Source organism: Sorex fumeus, unplaced genomic scaffold (assembly GCF_029834395.1).
Source record: "Sorex fumeus unplaced genomic scaffold, SorFum_2.1 ptg000018l, whole genome shotgun sequence".
NCBI classification, from domain to species: domain Eukaryota; kingdom Metazoa; phylum Chordata; class Mammalia; order Eulipotyphla; family Soricidae; genus Sorex; species Sorex fumeus.
The window spans coordinates 10,131,577-10,137,379 of record NW_026606075.1 but is presented as its reverse complement, the minus strand read 5'-3'; the positions used below and the strand labels follow the sequence as shown (position 1 = coordinate 10,137,379).

At 39.7% G+C, this 5,803-nt stretch overlaps 1 pseudogene; it reads right to left on the bottom strand.

Moving 5' to 3' along the window:
- Positions 1–752: 752 nt before the first annotated feature.
- Positions 753–4,299, bottom strand: LOC130021645 (60S ribosomal protein L21-like; annotated as a pseudogene).
- Positions 4,300–5,803: the final 1,504 nt, after the last annotated feature.

Below are 5,803 nucleotides of genomic sequence, written 5' to 3'. Positions count from 1 at the left end.
TGGTTATGTGCACGAAGTGCATGCCATATCTGTAAATACACAATAGAAGCAACAACAAAAACCGAAACCCAATTACACAACTTTAAAATACTCCTTTGGTATTAAGTGGGACTAGGCCAGTAACTGCCGGCCCTTTGGTACAAATATTAAAAGGCACTAAAATAGATTGAATGTTTCTCTGGCTAGTTAACTTTGCCTTGCCTTTCCTTTTATGTGAAAAGAACAGGAGTATTTGATTCCAAATTTTTAACATCTAGGTCATGTAAAGTGCCTCGCGTTACTATAGTACCATTAATATTAAGTGATACTTCACTCTTGATCAAAGCAAAAGGTCTACTAAGGCCACAAGGAGTATAGGTTAAGGTGCTTTGTCTTGCATGACTGTACCTAGAGGCCCCCTCCCCCCATCACCACCAGGAGTGACTTTAGTAACCCTAGCGCATCACAGCCAGACTCTCCGCTCCTCTTGTTGCTTTCCAAGCCAGACTCCTCAAAAGGTCAAAGTAACTCACAAAGGAGTTAAGTAATAAGATTTCAAAGTTTCTTATCCTAAAATAATTACTCGAGACACAATTGGTAGCAACCACCCTTCTTGAGCATAACTGCAGAGTTAAATATAACATTTTACTTAAATTATTTTTTTCAGTGCAGCTTTAGCTGACTACCAGAAAATGACAATATTCTGTTGCTCAATAAACCTTTTCACATTTTTCAGCAAGATTAAATTTAAATACTAAAGACAGTACACTCAATTAATTAGGACACAACTCAAAGTTTGCTTGAAATAATTTGGGGGTGGGAGGGTGGAGAGACATGATACTTGTACTGAAGAGAACCATTTTTTTATAGTCCAGGAGTCTATTTTTAAACAAACACTTCTCATGCCATGAATTCATAGGGATGGGCTCCAGCAGCTCAGGCTCCTCTCCATTGGTTCTTACAAAATGTGCTTCTCTGGGCGGAGCAGGCTGGCACTTCAGTTGAACCCAAGTTCCTTTCTCTTTGGCTTCCTTCTTTTTTGATCATTTTCCTTCACCCATTTCAGGAAGCTGTCTTGACTTTTAGAGTGCTTAATATGCTCAATGTGGACATTAATTCTCTTGAAAAGAATCTTGCCCTTGACTTGTTTGTTAACAACAATGCCAACAGCATGCTGGGTAACATTGTAGACTCTTCCAGTTTTGCCATGATAACATTTGTGGGGCATTCCTTTTTGGACAGTGCCTGTTCCCTTTACATCTAAAATGTCACCTTTCTTGTATATACGCATGTATGTGGCCAAAGGAACAACTCTATGTTTTCTGAAAGGTCTGGAGAACATATAGCAGGTGCCCCTCCACTTTCCCTTCCTGTTGGTCATTTTTGCGATTTGCTGGGCACTGGCAGTTCCAGCCGAAAAGGATAGCACTTTAAAATGTGGAAAATAATGCTGATAATAAAGGTAAAAGGTAAAGGTAAAGGCCCTCCCGTTGATCGTCGATTTTCTCGAGCGGGCCCAGTAACGTCTCCATTGGAGACCTTGTTGTTACTGTGTCTGGCATATCGAATACTCTTGGTAGCTTGCCGGGCTCTCCGAGAGGGGCGGAGGAATCGAACTTGGGTCGGCCATGTTGGCCGCTTGTAAGGCGAACGCCCTGCCGCTGTGCTATCGCTCCAGCCAATGCTGATAATAGGTGATCAATAAACTTTTGTCTTGTTTTGGGGGTCACATGCTGTGGTACTCAAGGCTTACTCTTGACTCTCCGCTCATGGGTTACTCCTGGTGGAAGCTGGGAACAATATAAAGCACCTAAGCATTAAATTGGAGATGACTGCATAAATGGTATGTGCCTTAATCTGGTGCTGTCTCTTTGGCCCATTAATAGACTTCTAATGACCAAATTCGTTGAAGACTCAGTTTTAAAAATATATGTACATATGTCCCAATGTAAAATTTCCTTTTTATCATTTGATTCCATCTTATATTACTAAATATGATTTTGTATTCATCATTCATTCATTCATCATCCTGTTATTCGTCGATTGCCTCGAGCAGGCCCCAGTAACATCTCTTTCATCCTAGCCCTGAGATTATATTCATGGCTCTTTAGGAGAATGAGACCCATCATTGTTACTGGTATTTGGCATATTTGGTGCGCCACGGGGAGTTTGCCAGACTCTGCCCTGTGGGCAGGCTACATTCGATAGCCTGCAAGTTTGTCCAAAGTAGGAATGAGATAGTAAGATGTCATAAAAGATGTCCTGATAAGATGTCGCGTGGCCACCGCGCCGTTCCGGGATCTGGATTTTATAGTCTTTGAGTCTTGGCCGCTGATGGGATTACACGGCACCAGGGGGCCAGGTGGTGGGTGTGACCCCTGCCTACTGGAATTTGGAGGATCTGGGTGGAGGATGCTCGACTCCAATCCGAGTAGGCTTGGAGATCTCGGCCCCGGAACCCGCGTGGCTTTGTCCCTCTGCCAGTACCTTCATGTGTGCGGAGAGCGGTCTCAGCATGGTGGTGGCTGGTCCTGGAGGTCTTGTATATAGAATATAAAAGGCATAACTTTCAGGATTTGGCTGATATCTTCTCGTAAAGAAGATGAATCTGGTATGCAATGACACATTTTTTCTCCTCTTTTTATCATAGTTGTTTTACCATTGTATCACTTTGAGTTATTATGCCAACTGTAGAATTTTAGGCATACAATTATCCAACACCAGTCCCACAACCAGTGTTAGCAACCACTGTTGTCCCCAGATTGCCTCCCACCTCCTAACCCACCTCCTTAAAAGACATAATTTTTAAGTTTAATTATTATAGTTTTGGTCTTTTGCTTTTATTTTCTGTGTATCTATAAAAATGCACTTATTGTTTTTATAGTATATAAATGACTTATAGGTTATAATAGATGTATATTTATAATAAAGTTTTTTCTTACTGGAATTATTAGCTTTTAGGCAAGCATTTCTTTGTTTTATAAGAAAATGCAAAGCAAAACAATTTGTGAACAATGTATGTGCCTAAAATTTAAAAAAAAAATTGTATACTGAAACTGATATTCTGACAGTTGGAAATGTTTGTGCCTAAAATTGTACCGAAACTGATATTCTGACAGTTGGAATAGGCCCAGAAGTCCGGAGTATGTTAAATAATATCATGGGAATATGTACTATTAAGATTTCCTGTGCAGGACAATGATTCCACTGTTCAGGTTGCAGCCACAAATTTATTCATCGGTTTTTTGGGGGCTGGAGCAATAGCCAGCAGTAGGGTGTTCGCCTTGCACACAGCCAACATGGCCGACCCGAGTTCGATTCCTCCACCCCTCTCGGAGAGCCTGGCAAGCTACTGAGAGTATCTCACCCGCACAGCAGAGCCTGGCAAGCTACCCATGATGTATTCGATATGCCAAACACAGGAACAACAAAGTCTCCAATGGAGACGCTACTGGGCCCACTCGAGCAAATCGATGAACAACGGGAGGACAGTGACAGTAACAGTTGGTTTCAGCTGTGCTCAGGGCTTACTCCTGACTTTGTGCTCAGGATCACTCCTGGAAGACTTGGAGAACCATATGGTATGTCGGGGATTGAACCTGAGTTACACGTAGTCAAGGCCATGTCTTACCCATTATACTATCGCTCTGAACTCTCTTGAGTGGAAATGCACGAGAAACAATTTCTATATGGACATTCAGTTAGTGTCAGTTTATTTTTGAGTAATAAATTAACACCCACATTAAGCATGAAGAAAAAAAATGGTGATGCCAGAAATTCACTGTATCACTGTCATCCTGTTGATCATTAAATTGCTCAGGTGGGTGCAAATAAAATCTCTATTCCTCCCAGCCCTGAGATTTTAGCTGCCTCTTCTTACTCCTCTTTTTCCAATGATTGGACGCTCTTTCAGGGTCAGGGAATGAGACCTGTTGTCATTACCGTATTTGGCATATCGAATACGCCACGGAGAGCTTGCCAGGCTAGGCCCGTGTGGGCGGGATACTCTGGGTAACTTGCTGGGCTGTCTGAGAGGCATAAATGGGTAAGCAGTGTCTTATAATGAACGTGTGAAGTCCTCACACAATCCGGAAAGCAACCTGAAGTGTGGCAGTGGTTGGGCAGTGGAAGTCGGCATGGAGTCCAGTGGCATGGTTCTGGGAGCTTCCTTCTATACTCCCATCTGGGAGGAGCATTCATGATTTCTGGAGGGTGACTGAGGAGGAGATTATCTGGTGCTGGCAGGGTGTGGCTTATGGGTATGGTACCTGAGTCACCAGAGACTGGGGAAACAGGCAGAACATCTCTGTTGCAGTCCATTGAGTCCAGAGTTCCACATTTTCTTTCTTATCCCTCTAGCATGTCTTTACTAGAACTCACAGAGTTTATCACAGAGGAAACACACCTTGGAAATAAGTGAATAGAAGCTCAGAATACCATAAATCATATCAATTTTAATAGTTGTAATGTTATTTTTGACAAAGTAGTCATAGTACTTTGATGTTAGAAATAAAACATTTGTACAATTATAATTTTTCTTCTTCCTTGGTATTAAAGCTTCCCTTTCTTTTCTTTTTTATTAAGAACTTTATACAATTTGATTAACAAGGTGTACATGAGTTTTGTAATATCATTGCCTCAAACTATGTATTCAATTATCTTTGAAAAGCAAAACCCAATACAGTTCCTCATAATATCAGTGAGACTTGTGATTCTTGTACCTATTTATTATATGGTTATGGAATTTTAATTTCATACTTTATTAGAACTATATAATGTGATTATTTATATACAATTTAAAGTTATTGGCAGAACAAAATATTTCAGTTAGTAGTAAACAGTCTTCATAATCTCTCCAATTTTTAAGAAATTATATTTGCTTGCTTTAGTTTCTCCCTCTGAAGTTTAAAACTTAAGTGATGTCATAATATTGAAGAGCTCAACATAAAATAAAATGATAATAGCTTTCATTTTATACATGCATTTGTTTATTAAGGAAGGAGAAAACTATTTGAAATTTTTTTACAAATATTGAAATGATCAGAATTTATCGTCAGACATGCCATTTACAATGCAGGATCTGGTTATCAGTAACAATAGAAGAATGAATAATTATATGACGACTGGTATTGAGTTTTGTCACTTCAGACGAATTGCTTTAAATTTTATGATTAGATACCGTCCTTATATATACACACTCCAAAACGCATAAGTAAATAGAAAACACTGGTTTACAAAAATGCAATTTTTTATATTTTAAGGTTGCTATGTGGCACCACCGCACTTGCTTCTAAAATGCGAATATTACTTCATCACTGTACATAAGATTATTTCCTTCTACTCTTCCAATCTTAGGTAACTTCTAATCTGTTGTCCGAGTCTAGGGAGCTGTCTTCATTGAGCAAATTCTATTCCCTTGCTTTGTTACTGTTGTTACTGTGTTTGGCATATCGAATACTCTCGGTAGCTTGCTGGGCTCTCCGAGAGGGGCGGAGGAATCGAACTCGGGTCGGCCATGTTGGCCGCTTGTAAGGCGAATGCCCTACCCGCTGTGCTATCGCTCCAGCTTTGTATAACATCTATGAGCAAAAAAGACCAGTGCTATTTGTTTTCTTCCTTCTGACGTGATTTTCATAGTATGAAACTTTCTAATTATCTTTAGGTTTTCACTATAACTATTTTATTATGTTTATATTAGACAATTTCTTTATCCACTGATCTGTTGTCAAATAATTTGGTAATTTTCATATCTTATATTACAGTGTTGTTGTGAACATAGATGGCACAACAATGTATACATAAATATTAAAATTAATATTTTGTG